Raw genomic sequence first — 24,861 nt, 5'->3', positions numbered from 1 at the left:
AAAACTAGTAAGGATATTGAGCAACAGGAATTCACTCTTTGCTGATGGGGATGCAAAATGGTAAAACCATGTAAGAAGACAATTTGTCAGTTTTTTTACAAAGATAAATATAGACTTGCCATATGATCCAGTTATTGCACTCTAAGTTTTTATCTAAATGAGCTTAAAGCTTAGACACACACACACACACACACACACACACACACACACACACACTTCTACACATTAATGTTTATAGAAGCTTTATTCATAATTGCCATAAATTGTAATCAACCAAGAAGACCTTCACTGGGTAAACCAATAAACGAATTGGCACATCCATTCAATTGAGTATTATCAGTAATAAAATAAAATTAATTATCCAGCCACACACAAAAAAAATAGAGGGATCTTAACTGCATATTTCTCAGTGAAAGAAGTCAGCCTGAAAAGGCTGCATATTGTATGATTTTAACAATATGACATTCTGGAAAAAACAAAATTATAGTTATTAAAGAGGTCAATGGTTACCAGGGTTTTCACGGGAGGGATAGGTGGAGCACAGGGGATTTTTAGGGCAGCAAAACTATTATGCATGAAACTGTAATGATGGGTACATGTTATTACACATTTGTCAAAACCAACAGAATGTACAATAGAAAGAGTGAACCCAATATAAACTATAACTTTGGTTAATAATAATGTATGAGTATTGGTTCATTAGTTATAACTAATGGATCACACCAGTGTAAGATGTCAATAGGAAAAGTGGTCCAGGGGTGGTGAAAGGATTTATGGAAATGCTCTGTACTTTCTGTACATTTTTTTATAAATCTAAGACTACTCTGAAAATAAAATCTACTTAAAAATAATAACCTTTTTGGGGTGCCTGGGTGGCTCAGTGGGTTAAAGCCTCTGCCTTCAGGGACCTCTCAGGGTCCTGGGATCGAGTCCCACATCGGGCTCTCTGCTCAGCAGGGAGCTTGCTTCCTCCTCTCTCTGCCTTCCTCTCTGCCTACTTGTGATCTGTCTCTGTCAAAGAAATAAATAAAATCTTAAAAAAATAATAACCTTTTTATTTAAAAAATCATGTTATATTACATCAGAAACTAATAATGTACTTTATGATGGCTAACATAACATAATAAAAAACTTTTTAAAAATCGTGTTATAATCATTCATATGTACTACAGGAAAAGTGGGTCTGTTTGTCCAAAGCCTTGACTGTTTCACTGTCATATCCCAAACTTCCACATTCTATGCCCTACCCTGTCTTAACCCTTGGAGGTAATGATGAGAATTCTGGGATTTCAGACACACAGTTCAAAAGTTCTTGAATCAAGATCTTTCAGGGCCTTCCTTGTACCAATACCATGACTCTAGTATTTGTCTTTCCTTAAAATGAATTGGAAGCCAAGAGAGATATGTTAACTTTGATATGTCTGAATTCAATAATACTTGTATTTATAACTTAGACACCAGCCCGTCCAGTCTGTCTTCTTCACTCTGGGGATATTTCAGTGGTTCTGTTGTTTGTAGGGTCTTTTAAAAATGCAAAATACACATTTCAAAGCAGTTTGATGAAATTGCAAATCCTTAGCTTAAACAGCATATTTCTTCTCCATCTTCTGTTTTCCTGAAATGCAGATGGCGGGTGTTCTCATCTGTACATGCTGCATTAACAACATTCTTTGAAGGGAAGTCCTACCAAGTGACTGCAGTCTTGAAATAGACATGGAATTCACTGATGCAGCACACAGGGGAATGTCACAGGAAGCCCTGATCAAAGAGGAATGTGAGCTCCAGAATTTCTGATTTGTGTGCATTGCAAATGCTCAAGTCTGTCAAATTCTAAAGCAGTAAGGAAAAAATGTCTCTAGAGATATTCATGTCAACCAAATGGTGATGGGCTCCTGAGGTAGCATCAAGGCACTGAAGTGATATTTTCCTAGAACTATTTTTTTAAGATTTTTTTATTTATTTGCAGTGGTACTTTAACACAGGTAAAGGTCTCTACATTGGGTCTACATAAATTTGAGAATGGATTTTTAAGTTACACAGGGTTTCTCTAATATATGGCTTACTTTATGACATGGTTGCCTGGCCAGGTGAGAAAAAGTTAAATAAAGGGGCGCCTGGGTGGCTCAGTTGCTAAGCGTCTGCCTTTGGCTCACGTCATGATCCCAGGGTTCTGGGATCAAGCACCACATCGAGCTCTCTGCTCAATGGAGAGCCTGTTTCTCCCTCCCCACTCCCTCTGTTTGTGTTCTCTCTCTCACTGTGTCTCTCTCTGTCAAATAAATAAAACTCTTTTAAAAAAAAAGTAAAAAAATATAGTAGAACGAGGTAAATCGAATTAAAACCTAAAACAATATTTGTTTTGTGGGTAATACAAAAAGAGAGGTTAGGACATGATCTTTAGAAGCTGGTAATGAGAGAAATTTCAGCAAAGACAGTCCAAAAGCTAAAATAGCCAGAAACAAGTCACATTCCAGGCAAACAATCAACATGGGGATACATCTAAAGTCCAGAAATAGGTCATTTGGGAGAGACAAGCCTGGCAGTTAGCACAGAAAAAGCAAGAAGGAAATCCATCAGCAGTCACCTGGGTGCTGCCCTCAAAGGATATCAGCAAATGTGTGTGTGTGTGTGTGTGTGTGTGTGTGTGTGTGTGTGTGTGTGTGTTAGGTAGTAGAACCATTTGAAAGAACCAGAGCTGACTTTATTCCTGCAGGTAATATGCAAGCAAAAGACAAATGCAGAAGATACAAGACCAGTGTCCAGAAGATTCATGGAGAATTCTGGTGCTAAGACCAGAGTTTTTTCTGCATTACCCTGAAAAGCACAGTTCCTAGCACACAACCAGAACAGGACCACACCCAGGTTTCCTTGCAATGAAATTACTCTTGGGTTCAAGACTGATCCTTAAACCTAGGTCAAAACTAGTCTCACTGGTCAAATGTATCCTTCTCCCATTCAAGAAAAGAAGGCTATAGGAGAAGAAGAGACAAATAGATAATACACTCATTTATTCATTCAAGACAATGATCGAGTCCTTACTCGAGGCATGTAAATATGCAGGGAAGGAAAAAGCCAAGTTCACAGAATGAATACACACTGCCTCTGCCCTCACACAGCGTGCTTTGACATATCTTTGGCCTTTAAGATAAAATAGAGAGCATGATTTTTTCTAGGATATTTGTTCTATCCATCCTGGGACCTAACCCATTCCTTCAGAGCCAAGAATCATAAGGAAGCATCCTGAAAAAATCTCCCATGATGAGATGTGTGTTCTAGCACACAGAGCAGTGAAATGAAACAGTTTAAAAGCATTTGCCACAGCTGTTGTTAGGATCGCCAGCATAGAGAATCTAACCTTATTGTACCCTTTAGCGTTGATCTGATAATTATCTATTGAGAAGCCTATTTATTACATGTCAGGCACTGTTCTAGGTCCTTGGTCTGCATCAGTGAATGACACAGAAACCCTGGTGTTGACTTTATATAAAAAGAAATGCAGTAAACAATAAGCATAATAAACACCTACCTTATATAGTAGAAGATGGTAAGTTCTAGTTACAAGATAGTGAGTTTATAGGAAAAAATAGGACATAGTGAGAGAAGTCAGGAAAACAACAGGTCACAGTGTAGGTAGATTACAGTTTTAATTACCAGGCTGGGAAGATTGAAGAGATCTCACCTCATTAGGAAGTGACCTTTGGGCAAAGACTTAGAAGCAATGGAGAATTTAGTGTTGTGGTTATCTGGAGAAAGAGCTTTTCAGGGGAGGAAAAAACCAGTGCAAAGGTCCTGTGGTGAGGAAATGTCTGGAATGTTAAGTATGCATCAGGAGTCCAGTGTGGCCAGAGCAAGATGAAGGAAGGAGAGTAGTAGAGAAGTAGATGAAGACAAACAAGTAATCTATGGTTGGAGAGGGACAGATTGTGTCAGGCTTTATGGACTAATGTAAAGGCTTAGGTCAATTAGAGGAGAAATGGGGAACTTCTGCAGGATATGATCAAAAGGGTGACATGATCTAATTTTTTTGTAGCAGATATTCTCAGTTTCATTCAATCCCTTGGGCACTTCTGTGCACCCCTCCCCTGGCTTCTGTGTGTTTTTCCTTCTCACAAACACACCTGTGACTTTTCTCTGGAGAACTGTCCGTGGGCTACTAGGTTCTTCACCCCAGCACAGAAGATGCATAATACCTGGGAATTTACATCTCCAGGCTGGAGCCAGGAATTGATTAGTGCCCAGCACTACTCCCTTCCTTCAAGTTGGACGAACTCTAGGACATAAATGTTACTCCAGAGCACCCTTGCTCTATGGCTGGGACTTTACTTCAGTCACACCCTTTCTTGCTCACTCCTTTATGCCTTTCTTCATTCCCTTGTTAGTTTCACCCAGGTACATTTCCTTCCATAACTCCCATATGCCTGAATTGTTATCGCGGGGTCTGCTTTAAGGGGGATCTGACCTAAAACAGTTATCAATGGATACTCAGACTATGTGGATAGACCTCGGTAACGCCTGTTAAGGGGTCCTGCCAGGGTTCAGGCAGTAGAAGGTGGGAGACGTGGATAGAGTCTCGATATATTTTGAAGGTAGAGACACCAAGCTATGCTGATGAGTTAAAGGTGAATCGTGAGAGATAAAGAAGGTTCTTGGCTGAGTTTTTCTATGGATGAACCTCCATCCCGCAAAATGAAGGAAGTTGCTTGTGGAGCCAGTAGACTGGGGAAAAACAGGAGTTTGATTTTTGACATGTTATGTTGATGTAGCTAACAGACAACTCTGCAAAACTGTTGCAGGCAGTTGGCTATTGTCAAGTAGGGCTCGCTAGGATGTAGGCACTGGAACAGAGTTGGGAGTTCATGAACTTTATTGAGAAAAAAAAAAACTTATTATAATTAAGGGGGAAGAAGCAGGATTAGACCAGGAGAGGTACAGATTATGATATAGATCTGATAAATCTTAGCCAAGCCAGTTGAGTGCTCTGGGGTTAAGAGCCAGTTAGACAATTCCCACACTGGACAGAAATGGTCAGGTTCAAGTATCCTTGCTGTCTTCAGTCATTGGCTGGTGATGACTCATTGGCTGGGAAGAGTCTTGCCCCAGTTCAAATATTGCAGCTACTCTTAAAGGTACTGAAGTTGGAGACTGACAGCCAACCATATTCCTTGAGACTGAAGGGCAAGGCAACTTCTTTCTTGAAGGGAGATGAAGGGAGGACAGAGAAAATAGGTGGTAGGTAGCTGAGTAAATGGGTCAAGAAAAGTTGATTTGGGGTGTTGTTGTTTTTAAGATGGGAGAGGTATCAACATATTTTGATGTTTAAAGGGGGAGGACTCCTCCTTCCTGCAGTAATTAATGATTTTATTTAACAAATGTTGCTTGTGAATGTCGGTAAAGGTTGTGTTGGCCCTGAGCACTGTTTAAACTCCTGGAGAAAAGCTTAGTACTCGTGTTTAAAAAGAGCCCACAGTTGGGGCTCCTGGGTAGCTTAGTCAGTTGAGCATCCGACTTTTGATTTTGGCTCAACTCACGATCTCCTGGTCATAATCTCCTTTGGGGATCCTGGGATTGAGCCCCACATCAGGCTCCCCGCTCAGAGTCTGTTTGAGGTTTCTCTCTCCTGCTCCCTCTGCCCCTCCCCCACTTGCACGTTCACTTTCTGTCTCAAATAAATACATAAATCTTTTTTAAAGATCTTATGTATTTATTTGACAGACTGATATCACAAGTAGGCAGAGAGGCAGGAAGAGAGAGAGGGAAGCAGACTCCCTACTGAGCAGAGAGCCTGATGCGGGGCTTGATCCCAGGACCCTGGGACCATGACCTGAGCCAAAAGTAGAGGCTTTAACCCACTGAGCCACCCAGGTGCCCCTAAATACATAAATCTTTAAAAAATAAATAAATAAGAGCCCACCTTTCAAAACTAAGCCCAAGATAAGCACCCAGGCTGATATCTTCAAGCCTATGTCTATATTATATACTATATAATGTTTTACATACTGTATACTATTGTGTATACTGTATAGTGTAGTTGAGCCCTTGGTTTAAACATTTTGAGAAGGCCCTTTGGGGCCAAGGAGAATTGTAGGCTCCCATGTTGTACATTTCAAATCAGACGTGAGTGATGTCATGTACAAGTTTAAGCACTACCTGATGCTATAAATACCTGATAAAAGAAAAGGCATAAGGATGATTATATCTGGTAATGTGGAAAATTCAAGGAAAATTCTTTGATTAAAATTCAGCACCTTTCACCTTCCATTGAGCTGCTAAATTACCCTTAGGTTCCAGCTCATTATGTAAATAAAGACCCTTCCAAAGTAGTCCTTTAGGTTAGATATTGGACATAATATTATCCACCCAAGAAGCTGAGTCTGGAATGTTAAGAAGAACAAAATGAAGAATTCAGAGGGCTCTGTGGGGTCCATGTCTCCATGACTGTGGTTGCTGATCAGTGTCCCTGTGCTACCACAGAAGGGCTATCCTAACTCCAGAGGACATAGCCCATTGCTACAAACACAACATACCCAGGAGTTCAAGACCAATGGCTCAGCAATCCTTTATCCTGTGTTTTACCCTTCTTATATATTGTTATATTTGACTTGTTCAAATTTTGTTTAGAAATATTCTGTATATTTCTATGAGATATATGGGTATATGGTTTTCTTTTGTCTCATTTTGGTATTAGTGTAGTGCTAGCCTCGAAGAAATCATTTAAAAATATTCTCTTCTTTTCAAATCTTTTTTTAGAATTTGTAAATAATTGTTGGTTTTTTTTTTTCTTAAATATTTGGTAAAGTTCACTGGCATAGGCATGTAGATCTGAAATTGTCTTTTGAGAAATTTTTAAACTAAAAATTACACATCTTTAGGAGAACCAGAGCTATGTTTGAGTGATCATTTTTAGTTTATGACTTTCAAGAAAGCTGGCCCGTTTTTTTGGCCATTTTTACTTAGTTAGCAGATTTATCATCTTGAAATTGTTCATGATATCATCTTCACATATTTTTAATATCTGTGGGATCTGTTGTGATGTCACCAACATAATTCTTGATATTGATAATTCATGTCTTGCATTTTCCTGGCCAGTTTGGCTAGAGGTTTATGAATTTTACTGATCTTCCTAAAGAATTAGATTTTATTTTTTGACTAATTCAGAAGATTTTTTCCCCTTTCATTAATTTCACTTTGATATTTATTATTTCCCTTATTCTTATTACATTGGGTTTAATTTGTAGATATTTAAGATTTTATAATAAAGGCATCTAATGTTATAATTTTCCCTAAGCATGGCCTTAGCAGAATCCTACAAATTCTGACATGACATATTTTCATTTTAATTGAATTCAAAATACTTTCTAATGTTCCTTTTGAATTTTCCATTGATCTACGTGCTTTTCAGAAGTATGTCATTTGGTCTTCAAATATTTGTGGATATTCCATATATATTTCTATTATTGATTTGAATTCAATTCCCTTGTGGCTAAAGAACATTCTTCTATGACTTTAATCATTTAAAATTAATGACTTGCTTTATGGCTAAGATTATGGTCATCACCTCCAATGAGTGTCATCAAGTGGTATCACCCACCTCAGAAACTAAATCTGATCAGCTAGAGTTGGAATGACCAAAAATATAAAAGGATGGGAAGGGGCATCTGGGTGGCTCATTTGGTTAATTGTCTGCCTTTGGTTCAGGTCATGATCCCAGGGTCCTAGGATCAAACCCCACATGGGTTCCCTGCTCAGGGGGAGGTCTGCTTCTCTTTCTTTCTTTGCCACTCCCCCTTATTCGTGTTTGCTCTCTCTCAAATAAATTAATTAATTAAATCTTTGAAGGAATGAAGGAAGGAAGAAAGGAAGGAAGGAAAAACTTGCTGGCTGGCACCATGGAAACTTTTGGAATTTTTAGCAATTTTAAAAGAAACATTTTATAAATCAGAACCCTTTAAACAATTATCATATCTCCATTAAGGAACACAAATCATGTGTTTCAAAACATGATTTTGATTCAATCTCAAATTCTTCCATTTTTTTTAAGATTTTATTTTTAAGTAATCTCTACATCGAACGTGGGGCTTGAATTCACTACTCTGAGATCAAGAACCAGATGCTCTACGAACTGAGTCAGCCAGGTGCCCCTCAAATTCTTTAATTAATGGTAGAATTGATTCAAATCTTTGGGCTACAGAGCCCCCCCATTTAAAATAGGAGAAATTGGGACAAAAAGTGATTATCCACATTTCTGCAACTTTTTATAGTATTTTTGCTTCTTGTCCTAACTCTTCCACCATTGCTGGGTGCTGGTACACTGGTCTTGACTTCAGAGTGATTACCATCCATGAGCTGAGTCCACAAGCACATTCAATCTAATAAGGAATTCATTTTTTTTTAAGATTTTATTTATTTATTTGACAGAGAGATCACAAGCAGGCAGAGAGGCAGGCAGAGAGAGAGGAGGAAGCAGGCTCCCTGCGGAGCAGAGATGTGTGTGTGTGTGTGTGTGTGTGTGTGTGTGTGTGTGTGTGTGTGTGTTAGGTAGTAGAACCATTTGAAAGAACCAGAGCTGACTTTATTCCTGCAGGTAATATGCAAGCAAAAGACAAATGCAGAAGATACAAGACCAGTGTCCAGAAGATTCATGGAGAATTCTGGTGCTAAGACCAGAGTTTTTTCTGCATTACCCTGAAAAGCACAGTTCCTAGCACACAACCAGAACAGGACCACACCCAGGTTTCCTTGCAATGAAATTACTCTTGGGTTCAAGACTGATCCTTAAACCTAGGTCAAAACTAGTCTCACTGGTCAAATGTATCCTTCTCCCATTCAAGAAAAGAAGGCTATAGGAGAAGAAGAGACAAATAGATAATACACTCATTTATTCATTCAAGACAATGATCGAGTCCTTACTCGAGGCATGTAAATATGCAGGGAAGGAAAAAGCCAAGTTCACAGAATGAATACACACTGCCTCTGCCCTCACACAGCGTGCTTTGACATATCTTTGGCCTTTAAGATAAAATAGAGAGCATGATTTTTTCTAGGATATTTGTTCTATCCATCCTGGGACCTAACCCATTCCTTCAGAGCCAAGAATCATAAGGAAGCATCCTGAAAAAATCTCCCATGATGAGATGTGTGTTCTAGCACACAGAGCAGTGAAATGAAACAGTTTAAAAGCATTTGCCACAGCTGTTGTTAGGATCGCCAGCATAGAGAATCTAACCTTATTGTACCCTTTAGCGTTGATCTGATAATTATCTATTGAGAAGCCTATTTATTACATGTCAGGCACTGTTCTAGGTCCTTGGTCTGCATCAGTGAATGACACAGAAACCCTGGTGTTGACTTTATATAAAAAGAAATGCAGTAAACAATAAGCATAATAAACACCTACCTTATATAGTAGAAGATGGTAAGTTCTAGTTACAAGATAGTGAGTTTATAGGAAAAAATAGGACATAGTGAGAGAAGTCAGGAAAACAACAGGTCACAGTGTAGGTAGATTACAGTTTTAATTACCAGGCTGGGAAGATTGAAGAGATCTCACCTCATTAGGAAGTGACCTTTGGGCAAAGACTTAGAAGCAATGGAGAATTTAGTGTTGTGGTTATCTGGAGAAAGAGCTTTTCAGGGGAGGAAAAAACCAGTGCAAAGGTCCTGTGGTGAGGAAATGTCTGGAATGTTAAGTATGCATCAGGAGTCCAGTGTGGCCAGAGCAAGATGAAGGAAGGAGAGTAGTAGAGAAGTAGATGAAGACAAACAAGTAATCTATGGTTGGAGAGGGACAGATTGTGTCAGGCTTTATGGACTAATGTAAAGGCTTAGGTCAATTAGAGGAGAAATGGGGAACTTCTGCAGGATATGATCAAAAGGGTGACATGATCTAATTTTTTTGTAGCAGATATTCTCAGTTTCATTCAATCCCTTGGGCACTTCTGTGCACCCCTCCCCTGGCTTCTGTGTGTTTTTCCTTCTCACAAACACACCTGTGACTTTTCTCTGGAGAACTGTCCGTGGGCTACTAGGTTCTTCACCCCAGCACAGAAGATGCATAATACCTGGGAATTTACATCTCCAGGCTGGAGCCAGGAATTGATTAGTGCCCAGCACTACTCCCTTCCTTCAAGTTGGACGAACTCTAGGACATAAATGTTACTCCAGAGCACCCTTGCTCTATGGCTGGGACTTTACTTCAGTCACACCCTTTCTTGCTCACTCCTTTATGCCTTTCTTCATTCCCTTGTTAGTTTCACCCAGGTACATTTCCTTCCATAACTCCCATATGCCTGAATTGTTATCGCGGGGTCTGCTTTAAGGGGGATCTGACCTAAAACAGTTATCAATGGATACTCAGACTATGTGGATAGACCTCGGTAACGCCTGTTAAGGGGTCCTGCCAGGGTTCAGGCAGTAGAAGGTGGGAGACGTGGATAGAGTCTCGATATATTTTGAAGGTAGAGACACCAAGCTATGCTGATGAGTTAAAGGTGAATCGTGAGAGATAAAGAAGGTTCTTGGCTGAGTTTTTCTATGGATGAACCTCCATCCCGCAAAATGAAGGAAGTTGCTTGTGGAGCCAGTAGACTGGGGAAAAACAGGAGTTTGATTTTTGACATGTTATGTTGATGTAGCTAACAGACAACTCTGCAAAACTGTTGCAGGCAGTTGGCTATTGTCAAGTAGGGCTCGCTAGGATGTAGGCACTGGAACAGAGTTGGGAGTTCATGAACTTTATTGAGAAAAAAAAAAACTTATTATAATTAAGGGGGAAGAAGCAGGATTAGACCAGGAGAGGTACAGATTATGATATAGATCTGATAAATCTTAGCCAAGCCAGTTGAGTGCTCTGGGGTTAAGAGCCAGTTAGACAATTCCCACACTGGACAGAAATGGTCAGGTTCAAGTATCCTTGCTGTCTTCAGTCATTGGCTGGTGATGACTCATTGGCTGGGAAGAGTCTTGCCCCAGTTCAAATATTGCAGCTACTCTTAAAGGTACTGAAGTTGGAGACTGACAGCCAACCATATTCCTTGAGACTGAAGGGCAAGGCAACTTCTTTCTTGAAGGGAGATGAAGGGAGGACAGAGAAAATAGGTGGTAGGTAGCTGAGTAAATGGGTCAAGAAAAGTTGATTTGGGGTGTTGTTGTTTTTAAGATGGGAGAGGTATCAACATATTTTGATGTTTAAAGGGGGAGGACTCCTCCTTCCTGCAGTAATTAATGATTTTATTTAACAAATGTTGCTTGTGAATGTCGGTAAAGGTTGTGTTGGCCCTGAGCACTGTTTAAACTCCTGGAGAAAAGCTTAGTACTCGTGTTTAAAAAGAGCCCACAGTTGGGGCTCCTGGGTAGCTTAGTCAGTTGAGCATCCGACTTTTGATTTTGGCTCAACTCACGATCTCCTGGTCATAATCTCCTTTGGGGATCCTGGGATTGAGCCCCACATCAGGCTCCCCGCTCAGAGTCTGTTTGAGGTTTCTCTCTCCTGCTCCCTCTGCCCCTCCCCCACTTGCACGTTCACTTTCTGTCTCAAATAAATACATAAATCTTTTTTAAAGATCTTATGTATTTATTTGACAGACTGATATCACAAGTAGGCAGAGAGGCAGGAAGAGAGAGAGGGAAGCAGACTCCCTACTGAGCAGAGAGCCTGATGCGGGGCTTGATCCCAGGACCCTGGGACCATGACCTGAGCCAAAAGTAGAGGCTTTAACCCACTGAGCCACCCAGGTGCCCCTAAATACATAAATCTTTAAAAAATAAATAAATAAGAGCCCACCTTTCAAAACTAAGCCCAAGATAAGCACCCAGGCTGATATCTTCAAGCCTATGTCTATATTATATACTATATAATGTTTTACATACTGTATACTATTGTGTATACTGTATAGTGTAGTTGAGCCCTTGGTTTAAACATTTTGAGAAGGCCCTTTGGGGCCAAGGAGAATTGTAGGCTCCCATGTTGTACATTTCAAATCAGACGTGAGTGATGTCATGTACAAGTTTAAGCACTACCTGATGCTATAAATACCTGATAAAAGAAAAGGCATAAGGATGATTATATCTGGTAATGTGGAAAATTCAAGGAAAATTCTTTGATTAAAATTCAGCACCTTTCACCTTCCATTGAGCTGCTAAATTACCCTTAGGTTCCAGCTCATTATGTAAATAAAGACCCTTCCAAAGTAGTCCTTTAGGTTAGATATTGGACATAATATTATCCACCCAAGAAGCTGAGTCTGGAATGTTAAGAAGAACAAAATGAAGAATTCAGAGGGCTCTGTGGGGTCCATGTCTCCATGACTGTGGTTGCTGATCAGTGTCCCTGTGCTACCACAGAAGGGCTATCCTAACTCCAGAGGACATAGCCCATTGCTACAAACACAACATACCCAGGAGTTCAAGACCAATGGCTCAGCAATCCTTTATCCTGTGTTTTACCCTTCTTATATATTGTTATATTTGACTTGTTCAAATTTTGTTTAGAAATATTCTGTATATTTCTATGAGATATATGGGTATATGGTTTTCTTTTGTCTCATTTTGGTATTAGTGTAGTGCTAGCCTCGAAGAAATCATTTAAAAATATTCTCTTCTTTTCAAATCTTTTTTTAGAATTTGTAAATAATTGTTGGTTTTTTTTTTTCTTAAATATTTGGTAAAGTTCACTGGCATAGGCATGTAGATCTGAAATTGTCTTTTGAGAAATTTTTAAACTAAAAATTACACATCTTTAGGAGAACCAGAGCTATGTTTGAGTGATCATTTTTAGTTTATGACTTTCAAGAAAGCTGGCCCGTTTTTTTGGCCATTTTTACTTAGTTAGCAGATTTATCATCTTGAAATTGTTCATGATATCATCTTCACATATTTTTAATATCTGTGGGATCTGTTGTGATGTCACCAACATAATTCTTGATATTGATAATTCATGTCTTGCATTTTCCTGGCCAGTTTGGCTAGAGGTTTATGAATTTTACTGATCTTCCTAAAGAATTAGATTTTATTTTTTGACTAATTCAGAAGATTTTTTCCCCTTTCATTAATTTCACTTTGATATTTATTATTTCCCTTATTCTTATTACATTGGGTTTAATTTGTAGATATTTAAGATTTTATAATAAAGGCATCTAATGTTATAATTTTCCCTAAGCATGGCCTTAGCAGAATCCTACAAATTCTGACATGACATATTTTCATTTTAATTGAATTCAAAATACTTTCTAATGTTCCTTTTGAATTTTCCATTGATCTACGTGCTTTTCAGAAGTATGTCATTTGGTCTTCAAATATTTGTGGATATTCCATATATATTTCTATTATTGATTTGAATTCAATTCCCTTGTGGCTAAAGAACATTCTTCTATGACTTTAATCATTTAAAATTAATGACTTGCTTTATGGCTAAGATTATGGTCATCACCTCCAATGAGTGTCATCAAGTGGTATCACCCACCTCAGAAACTAAATCTGATCAGCTAGAGTTGGAATGACCAAAAATATAAAAGGATGGGAAGGGGCATCTGGGTGGCTCATTTGGTTAATTGTCTGCCTTTGGTTCAGGTCATGATCCCAGGGTCCTAGGATCAAACCCCACATGGGTTCCCTGCTCAGGGGGAGGTCTGCTTCTCTTTCTTTCTTTGCCACTCCCCCTTATTCGTGTTTGCTCTCTCTCAAATAAATTAATTAATTAAATCTTTGAAGGAATGAAGGAAGGAAGAAAGGAAGGAAGGAAAAACTTGCTGGCTGGCACCATGGAAACTTTTGGAATTTTTAGCAATTTTAAAAGAAACATTTTATAAATCAGAACCCTTTAAACAATTATCATATCTCCATTAAGGAACACAAATCATGTGTTTCAAAACATGATTTTGATTCAATCTCAAATTCTTCCATTTTTTTTAAGATTTTATTTTTAAGTAATCTCTACATCGAACGTGGGGCTTGAATTCACTACTCTGAGATCAAGAACCAGATGCTCTACGAACTGAGTCAGCCAGGTGCCCCTCAAATTCTTTAATTAATGGTAGAATTGATTCAAATCTTTGGGCTACAGAGCCCCCCCATTTAAAATAGGAGAAATTGGGACAAAAAGTGATTATCCACATTTCTGCAACTTTTTATAGTATTTTTGCTTCTTGTCCTAACTCTTCCACCATTGCTGGGTGCTGGTACACTGGTCTTGACTTCAGAGTGATTACCATCCATGAGCTGAGTCCACAAGCACATTCAATCTAATAAGGAATTCATTTTTTTTTAAGATTTTATTTATTTATTTGACAGAGAGATCACAAGCAGGCAGAGAGGCAGGCAGAGAGAGAGGAGGAAGCAGGCTCCCTGCGGAGCAGAGAGCCCGATGTGGGGCTCGATCCCAGAACTCTGAGATCATGACCTGAGCCGAAGGCAGCGGCTTAACCCACTGAGCCACCCAGGCGCCCCAGGAATTCATTTTTGTTTATTTGTTATGTTTGGCTGGCAATGACTATTCTGTACACAGTATAAGTTCTTCTAAAAAGCAAAATCCCAGGGGTGTTTGGGTGGCTCAGTTGGTTAAGCATCGGACTCTCAATTTCACCTCCCGTCATGATCTCAAGGTCATGAGACTGACCCGGGCATCAGGCTCCACACTGAGCATGGAGCCTGCTTAAGATTCTTTCTCTCCCTCTCTCCCCACCTCTCCCAGCTCCCAAGCTTGCTCTCTCCCTTAAAAAAATAAAAGAAAAAGAAAGATTCCTTCCAAGTAATCAAATGAAGTGCTTTATGATGGAAAAGGGAACACAAAGAATAATGATAAGGATAATAACTTTATTATTACTCAAAATATAACTGAAATAGGCATAAAAGCCAGTCACAAAAGTTGTTCCCATGCCAAGAATATGGACCTTTTGGCCATTTAAAAAATGTGATAGATCCTGTTACAGTCACCTCAAATCCAGGCCAAGCTCCCTCCTTGCTTCAGTCTATGCATTAGGAATTCTGCAAATGAGGCATTCACAGTTCACAGGGGGGTTCGATCACAGAAAACTAGGTGTTGATCTTTGGATGCCTGCAAGCCAGCAATCTGTGCTACAAGTTTATCCCTCCTAGGAAAAAAAAAAAAAAATTTTTTTTTAAAGGAAAGAAGTGCAAGACAAGAGGATGGAACCAATACAAGCATCTGTAACAAGCTAATTGGACCCTTGTGGGCCACCGGCAGGCACAAAATTAAAACAAACAGAGCCTCTCATTGTGCATGTTTAGGGCCGTACCCACCCTGGGTCTATCGGCTTCTCTCCTGCCTCCTCCCCTGATCCCCATTTTTAAAAGACCTAATTATGGGTCTTTCTGAAGGATCACAAGCCAGTTTTCATCTAAAAAGAATAAGGTATTTTGCCTCCGAACCGGAGACACTGTTAGAAGTTGGTAATTAGTATGACTTGTTAATGGTGTCTGGCTGTGATTAAGCGGTGATTGAGTGTGAGTTTGGTGCCTGTCAGTGGGTAAGCCTGGGAGGGCGAGAGATGTTTAATGAGACACCTGTTGTTGGAGGCCCACTGGGGTTCATTGCAGCTGATTGGCACTTGGATGCAGTGTGTTCAAGGTGGGGGCGGGGACAAGCCTGGCAGGTGGTTGGCATCACAGCAGAGCCCACAGCTCCCTGCAAGTCAGGGCTGGCTGCATTTCCTGAGCTGTCTGTCCAAGGCCACAGTCACATGTTCCCAGTTCCCATGGAGCACTACACTCCACCTGCCAGAGGAAGAGCCCTGGGTTCTCCGTGGCCCCTGCTCTCCAACAAACACAGAGAGCTCTCCACCAAACACAGGCAGAGCATTGGACATTCCTCCCCTCATCCAGCTTCCCCTGATCCCAGTGTGTAGATGAGAAAGCAGGGGCAAGGGAGGTTAAATACTGTGCCCAGGTTCATGTAACCACCGCCACTGTCAAGGGACAGAGGCACCATACTCAGGGACAGTGCTTCTCGGACTTTTAAAAGATCCCTGAGGAGGGATACCTGGGTGGCTCAGTCAGTTAAGCGTCTAACTCTTCCTTTTTCCAACTCTTGATTTTGGCTCAGGTCATGATCTCAGGGTCCTGGGATAGAGCCCCACATTGGGCTCCACACTCAACAGAGTCTGCCTGAGGATTTTCTCTCTTCCTCTCCCTCTGCCCCTCCCCCTGCTCATGCTATTTCTTTCTCTCTTTTTGTCTCTCTTTCTAAAAAAAAAGTAAATCTTGAAATTAAGAAAAAAAAAAAAAAGACCAGATGTACCTGGGTGGTTCAGTCAGTTAAGTGTCTACCTTCGGCTCAAGTCATGATTCCCTTGTTCTGGGATGAAGTCCCACATTGGGCTCCCTGCTTATCCGGGTGTCTGCTTCTCCCTCTGCCTCTCTTCCTGCTCTTTCTCTCTCTCTCTCTCTCTCTCTCTCATTCTTTCTCTCAGATAAATATGTAAAAATACAAAAAAGAGCACATTGTACTTTTAAAGGAATATATAAAAGGAACATGCATGGTATAACCATAGCTCATCTTTGCTCCCGAAGAGAGCCTGATGCTGAAGATAGTCAGGAATTTCCTACCTAAGCACATGGTGGAGGAGACAAGTGGATACAGCACAAAAACATGGGACAAGGCTGAAAAATTACAGGAGACCCACACTCCACACATTGGCAGAACATTTCCAGAAAGGGACTAAAAAGTCTCATCTCAGGGATACTGCTCTTTCAAGGTGTTGGAGATCCAGCCACAACTATCCTCCCTGTAGCCTGACCCTGCTCCCACCTGCTGGGGTCCTGTCCAAATCTACTCGATAAACACCACGCTTTCCAGGTCAGCAACCAGGACTCCAGGAGAAAACACCCCCTTGTTCTTTCCCGACAGTTGTTTCAAGCAGAATGTTGAGTCAAAACACATGTGGGGAGTCATAAAGACACCTGCAGCCACCTGGACCAGCTTAGGCTTGCGTTCAAGTGGAGGTGCTCCAGGCCCCTACCTGACCTTCCCAGTGACTTACCTTGCAATCCAGGCCACATTGTTTCAGACCCTTTGTGAAGGTTTTCTGAGCTGGAAGAAAGACCCACAGCCTCCAGTCAAAGCTTGGGCCAACCTGGGTAAAGTTTGTTGAGCATAAAAATAACTGAAGAACAGAACAATCTTAGACGCCTTCAGGTTCTAACACTAATAGTAAAAGCAGATAGAACTGCATGAGTAATTCACAAAATGAAAACACTTTGTTTTAAATTCCATAGATTATTGAGGGTAAAATGACTTTGTCTGATTATCCAGACAACTATCTCATTTCTTGACTTCTCTTTGCTGGGGGAGACCTGACCTGAAAGAAATGCAATATTACATCAAGTACATTTTCCTTGTATTACAATGGTCAGGGTATTAATTTATTTTTCTAGAGAAGGAAAATATTTAGCTGATGTGGGTCAATTTTATTTCAAAATTGATAGAAAAACATAAATGTCATATGAGCCTACCCAACCACTGTCACCCTGGGCCTTACTCTCCAGCATTCACCTGTCCACTCACCCAGGACAGCTGCCCTGAGCTACACATGGGGGCCAACAGGACAAGCTCAGATCCTGGTGTCCACTACTTAGAATGTTCTTCCTCTGGCTCCCCACCAGGTTTGTCCTACCATTCCATCCGTGTTCTGTTCAAATCAGAGCACCCCTCACAGACAGGCCTATATACATTTGCATTCAGCCATGCCTTCTGGGGCTTCTTACCTCCTTCTCTGGCTCTATTTCTTCCACAGCACTGATCTTCTCTAGCATATCATATTTGTTGGTTCCTAAACATTAATATCTTGTTCCCTCCCATAAGGATAAAAGTGTAATTTTTGTTTTGTTTTGATTTGATAAATCCCAAGGGCCTAGAAACATTACCTAGTATTCCATTAAAAAAAAAGATGGGGAGGGGAGCCTGGGTGGCTCAGTGGGTTAAGCCTCTGCCTTCGGGTCAGGTCATGATCTCAGGGTCCTGGGATCGAGCCCGCATCAGGCTCTCTGCTCAGCAGGGAGCCTGCTTCCCCCTCTCTCTGCCTGCCTCTCTGCCTACCTGTGATCTCTCTCTCCCTTTCTCTCTGTCAAAAAAGTAAATAAAATCTTAAAAAAAAAAAGATGGGGGATAAATGGGTAAATAAATACATAAGGAAATAAATGAGTGAGCTCCTGACAAACAGTAGACCCTGCATACCCATTGAGTGACTGAATGGAAGAGAATTGGTCCTTTATGGTGATGACGAAGATGATGATGATCAGTGAGCCAGCATATAGTACATCATAAGTCTTTGTTGTAGTGTGCAACGATTCATAAGTTGTATTGGGATGAGCACTGGGTGTTTACACAACCAAGGAATTGGTCCTTTGAATAAGACTTCGCTCTAAAAAGGAATCAGCCCTTGTGGGGTAGAGTCATGTCTTTGGACGTCTTCACGTTTTGGTGGGAAAGTATCAATACAACACTCAGCCAGGGAGAAGAATTGAAGCCCAGAGAGGAAAACTAGTCAGGGCAAGGGGAACTGGCCTAGGTGTTCAGGCCTTAACTCACTATTGCCTTGTCCTTGCTCCCTCTTCTCTGGACCTACAGCCCCCTCAAGACTCCTGGGCAGAGAGAGTAGGGCTGGAGCAGTGTTGTTCTTATGGCTGACTGAAGATGGCCTCTTGTTTCTGTGTATGTCATGGATTCCCTTACACATCCCATGGGGAGAAGCAAGGCTGCCTTTATTCCTCAGAAGAGTGAAAGGTGACAACCTTGGAATAATTCCTAGTAAAGCCACCAGGAAAGGAAAGCCACCAAGTACTGAGGGCCTGCTGCTCTTCGAGTGTGGCTCAGTGGAATCTTCTTCCTGAGACTGGCATACAGGGGTCCAGCAGACCCTCCTGGGACTCTCTGACCAGTCTCAAGATTCTGGACATGCCAGGATTCCTCTGCAGACCTTTGCCCACATGTAAGCTCCATGCCACAAAAGCCACAGATCTCGAGGGGGAAGAGCACTCAAGTGAGAAGGCAAAGCTGTATAAAAGTTCAGCCCAAGTGGAGACAAAGCCCCCCTCCACACCTTCCCTGTCCCCCAAGCCCTGGTAACCAGCTTCAGCCACTGGCAGAGTATGTGAAAGAAGCAGACCTTCTTAGAATCCACTGAGCTTAATCCCAGAATGAAGTTGGAGCCGTGGCCAATGGGATGTAAACACATGACCAGAGGCAGGAGAGTTGGGGTATAAGCAGGGAAGACTGGACCACAGGTGGGGGACAGTAAGAACCACAGGAGGCACCCAAAAGGCGGTCAACCCAATGTGAGCAATGCCAGGGGATAAGTCATGCAGATGAACCCCACCCAGCAGTAAGGGTGTAACCTTGCATCAGAGACCTGGGAAGCCTCCATATCAGAAAGCCAGTGCACATCACTGAATATTCGGTGATGCGGAATCATACTTAACTTAACCATATTATAATAAATGGTATCTCTATTTCACATTCCAGAGTGTGGGTTTAGTCATTCTCAACTGATTCTTTTGTTTTTCTCTTAAAGTTCCAAATGAAAAACACCCTTCAGGCTATCATCTTCAAGGGTTTCATGGGACAAACAGATATTTGTTTTTATAATTAAGATCCCAGTGCATTGTCTAGAACTGGTAAAACCAAGAATCTTCAGGGTGTGGCCCTTAGTAGGCTTACATGTGCCAAGGTGCATACATTACATTATAGTGCAATTATAGTACTAAGCATCTTATATATTGTTCAATTTAATCCTGGGTGCTATGCATGTTTCTCTATATCTTTACAGATGAGGGAAATCAGAGAAAATCAGTGACTTTATTAGTTGGCTAGGGCTGTCATAATAATGTATCACAGACTGGGTGGCTTAAACAACAGAAATATATTGGAGCACCTGATGGTTCAGTTGGCTAAACTTCCAACTTTTGACTTTGGCTCAGGTTGTGATCTTAGGGTCTTGAGATCCAAGCCCACGTCAGGCTCTGTGCTCAGTAAGGAGTCTGCTTCTCTCCTTCTCCCTCTTCCTTAGCCCTCCCTCTTAAATAAATAAATCTTTAAGGAAAAAAAATCTATTTTCTCATGGTTCTAGAGACTGAAAGTCCACGATCAGGGTGTTGGCCAAACTGGTTTCTTCTGAGGCCTCTCCCCTTGGCTTGCAGATGGCTGCCTTCCTGCTGGGCCTTCACATTCCCCTATGTGTGCTCCCTGGTGTCTCTTCTCTTTTGGGTATCCAAATTTTCTCTTCTTATAGAGACACCAGTCAGATTGAGTTATGGCCCAATGTAAAGGCTTTGTTTTAACTTAATCACCTCCTTAAAAAGCCTTATCTGCAAATACAGTCACATTCTGAGGTACTGAGCGTTAGGTCTTCAGCATATGAATGAGTGGAGGCATATGATTCAGATCACAACAGGGGCCATGTACTCTGCTTCACCTGGGAGATCCAGGGTGAGCTCGTTGTCCCAATGTAATTATTAAATACCACCCTCTCACTCTCAAAACCATTCCTGTTTGAATGACCAACCCCATGTTCACTCTACGGTAGCAGCAGAATTCATAAAATGCCTCAAGAATGACAGATGGCATTTCAACTCTACTCACCAGATCTGCCTACCCCCTCTTGCCTCTCAAATACTTCCTTTGTACAAACATGGGGCTCCCCTGAGGGAAGTTGTGCTTACCTGGCACTTTGCTGGATTTGGGTAAGGAAATCAGGACTAGGTAGGCAACAGCTGGCCACAGTACATCATGGCTTCTCCCCAGTTTCAAAAGGAAGTGTGGCTTGTTTAGATGAACATGAGCATATGGGTCCTCTTCTCATTTCCCTTTCTTCTCACTTTTGTTTTGGCTGAGCATGCTTTGCTGCTGTCCCTTTGTTCCAAAATTAAGAACATTCTTTTATTCCAAAATGAAGAAGGAAAGCAAGTATGTGTGTCTAGGAGATGCCATTCTAGTACCTGAACCATCTTGGTGGGTGTTTCAGCCTGAGTCTTATGCCAGCTTTTGTCATTGTTTATCTCTCCACACACACACACACACACACACACACACACACACACACACACAGGCCCAGTAACATATGGTGCTTCCCTCACCCCTTCAGCATCTCCCATGTCCCTTGCAGCAAGACTTTCTCTCCTGGGGTGTGCATGCTGGGTCCCTCACTAGGACTGCTACTGTATCGTCTGACAGACAACAGGCTGCATATTGCTGAGTTCTGCTTCTGCTGGGAGCTGCTTAGCCCTTTAGCAGTTCATTCACTGGGGAAGGAAAGATGGCTCCTGCAGACTATTAATGGTGAGGGAGTTTTGTCTGGGGAGGGAAGGAGGGAAAGCTCTGGGAACATCTAAAATCCCATAGGCAATGCAAACTTTGATGGTTTGACCTTGTTCCAATTTGTCATTAAAAAGTGAAAATAATGGCAATCGGTTCCTTAGAGTGTTTGCCATGTGATAGGCTTTGTGCCAAGATATTTTAAACCAAATTTTAATTGAACCACATAAACCTGTGTGAGGCCTGTCTCACAGGCAGTGAGTGGCAAATCTGAGCTCAGGTCTGCCTGTCCCTCTAACAGCTCTTGCTCCCATTGTACCTCTTCTGATCTTCTTTGCAATCATTGTTAGGGCAAGCCTCCTAAAACATATTAATAGTGTCACTTTAGCATAAAAAAAAAAAAAAAGCCTCCTTCATCTCAATAGTAATGCACTCCAAAGCACTGTTCAAAGAATCTTTCTTCCACAAAATATTATCAATGCCTGCCTTCCATCTTGACCCTGTCTCCACACAAAAGGGGCTTGGTGGCCTCTTGCGTTTGAAAGGATGGGTTGCTTTGTTTCATTATTGCAAGACTTCTCCAAACTTGAAGTGTGTAACTGTTAATTGTGAATTTTCACTAAGGGAAGAGAGCATGGGGTATTTCCCAGACTGAATACCTCAGGGAACTCTTTGTCTTTCTGAGGATGTCATGTGCCTGGTCACCTGTACAACATCCTCTTGGAAATTTTGGCTTCTTATACTTCAAGTTGCCATCTGGGCTTTCAGGCCCTGTCTAGTCACGTGTCCCCATTATTATGTGGCAAGAACATCTTCCCTTCTAACAGGTAGAATTTACCCATACTAGAACTTCCCTAAAACCCAAGCCTAAACTCAAATTCTCTCTTCCTATCTATCTACTTCAAGGCCTACATGGAACCCTACAGACTCTCCCCTTGTCTGTAATTCATCCTAGCTACCCAATTAGTACCTGGACTATGCTCTAATTACATGCAAAGCACAAATTAACACTAAATCTGCTCAGCATCAAATACTCTTTTTTAATGCTAAAACTATCCTGTGCTTACTAGTCTTACTTCATCTGCTAGACTGCAAGCCCCATGTGGTGCTCTTTCCTCTCTTTTTTTAAACCAATGGCAACTGTCACTGAACTGAGACCATGACGCTCCAGGCTAGCCACAGCCCTCCTCTCAATTCTGGTTTTCCTGTAGGATGACTGACTTGTCCCAGCTTTCCTGGGACTTTGCTGAAGTCTCACTCCTAGTCACATACTTGCTTACACCAGACATTCATCAAATGGGTGGACACTCAACCAGGGTTTGCTCTTAGATTGATGGGTTCTGATCCAGGGCAGGCCCATTGCAGGAAGACTGACGTCCAGGCAGGAGTACAACAGAGAATCTGGAACTGATTGCCCTCCCTCCTCTCCAGCTAACAGGCACAGGTAATAACACTAAAAATCTTCAGACCAGCAGAGTTCTGGAGCTCCTCTGTACAATGCATAGAACTTTCATTCATTAGTTGTATGTTAGTTTCTCTCTGGAGACAGACCCCAGGCTTGGCTGAGACATGCAGGTAGGAGCCTGCTGCTGCACAGAATGCCTCCCGGAATGGGAGAGCTATCGTGCAACTCTGCCAGGTCATTGAAAATAGTTATCATTACATATCTGTCTCGGGAAATTACAGAGACCATATTTTTTAAATGAATGTAAAGTTGAAAAGGAATTTTGACAAGTCAGATTCACCAAAGCCAAACTAGGCCACCCTGACTTGAGCTGTCAATAAGGTGTTAGGGAAGCCACTGGAAGATTAACACCCTTTCACAGTGACCCAGCTGTTCTCTTGAAGGTGATAACGTGTAATCAGACTCAGGATGACGAACAAAAGCAAGTGGAGAGGAGAAGTGAGTTGGGGGAAATCACAGGGGGAGACAACCATGAGAGACTGTGGACTCTGAAAAACAAACTGAGGGTTTTGCAGGGGAGGGGTGTGGAAGGATGGGTGAGCCTGGTGGTGAGTATTATGGAGGGCACGTACTACATGGAGCACTGCGTGTGGTGCATAAACAATGAATTCTGGAACACTGAAAATAAATTTAAAAAAATAATAAAAATTTAAAAAAATAAATAAACAAACAAACAAAAAAAGAAGCAAGTGGGGGAGACAATGTGGAGTTTTCATAGCTAAGTATCCAGTAGACCTCCTCCTATTATTTTTCCCAAAAATGACAATTTTTTTCTTTACCTAAGTAGCATTATTTCCAACCTGCATCTACTATAAGAAAGGAAAGATTTCACTGAGTATTGTTCCTGCTATTAAATTATATTACATTGATTTTTCAGGAAGGTATTATATGAAGAGAAGCTCTCTATATAGAAAGAAAACCTCTGTGTGGGTGTATATATATATGTTTTTAAATTGATTTTTATTATGCCATTTATATTACATCATATTGTTTGTTATGTAAATATATGTACACACACACACACATATGGACAGAAAAATGGAGACAAATGCCCATCAAACACAACCTGTCCCATCACCAAGTGAGCACATTGTCCACCATGTTGGGAAAAACCACAGTACCCCCAGACCCACCTTCCCCATCTAAAGTCAGGATTCCTCTGAGGTCATAGATGAACTGAACTGAAGTCAAATGCTCAGTGGCTTGCCTTCTTGTGGCCTAGCTAACAACCCATTAAGGGGAAGGACTTGTAGTTCCAGGATCCTGCTGTATTTTTTGGTCTAATGGAAGTACAACAGATACAACAGAATCCAAGGTTGTTTTTACAGCTTGCAAGAAAATAATTACTGGTGGAAGGCATCTACATCCCAAATGTTTAGGCATTCCATGCACTGCGGAATTCAGTATCGGGGTTTCTCCATTTTTATTTTATTATTTTTTATTATGTTATGTTAGCCACCATACAGTATGACATTAATTTTTGGTGTAGTGTTCCACGATTCATTGTGTCCCATTTTTAACATCTCTATCAAAATTCTTTAAATAGCTTAAAGGCTCTACGTGACATGTGGGGTCAGTTGTTAGCAGAACTCCCCTGCTCACACATCTGTCCTCCTGGGAAGCAGCAATGTAACTGAACCCTATTCCCATTAAATGGTAGCGAGTTTATTTGGGCACTCTGAAGACTTAGAGACGGTTTTCTGTGGTCTAAAATGATTGCCCTAGGTGGGCAATTTGAAGTTTTGTTGTTTTTTTTTTTTTTTTTTTTTTTTAATTTAAGAACATGTAACAAAGAACGGGTGAAAAACTGGAAAATTAAAAAATAATTTTTTTAAAGACAAAAAAAAAGAGAACAGGCAACCCCAGTAGTGAAATGGCAGTGGTCGATCTTCTGAGTATTCATTCATGTTCTTCTTACAGCTCTTATCATCCAATGTTTTAAATGAGCACATATTAAATCAGATGGAATCTACATCTTCCTTCCTTAGGCAAAGCTAGGAAATCTGTTCTGGGTCTCCAAAAGCACTGCAGCAGTGCTTTGGTAGGTAATCTTTAGCTATTATGAATAATTATAAAATGTTAGGGGAAATAAATAAAAGCAAGTAATTTTTTTAAAGATTTTATTTATTTATTTGAC

This window comes from Enhydra lutris, unplaced genomic scaffold, assembly GCF_002288905.1.
Source record: "Enhydra lutris kenyoni isolate GAN:26980312 unplaced genomic scaffold, ASM228890v2 scaffoldscaffold29, whole genome shotgun sequence".
Lineage (NCBI taxonomy): Eukaryota > Metazoa > Chordata > Mammalia > Carnivora > Mustelidae > Enhydra > Enhydra lutris.
Note: the sequence above shows the minus strand (reverse complement) of the source record.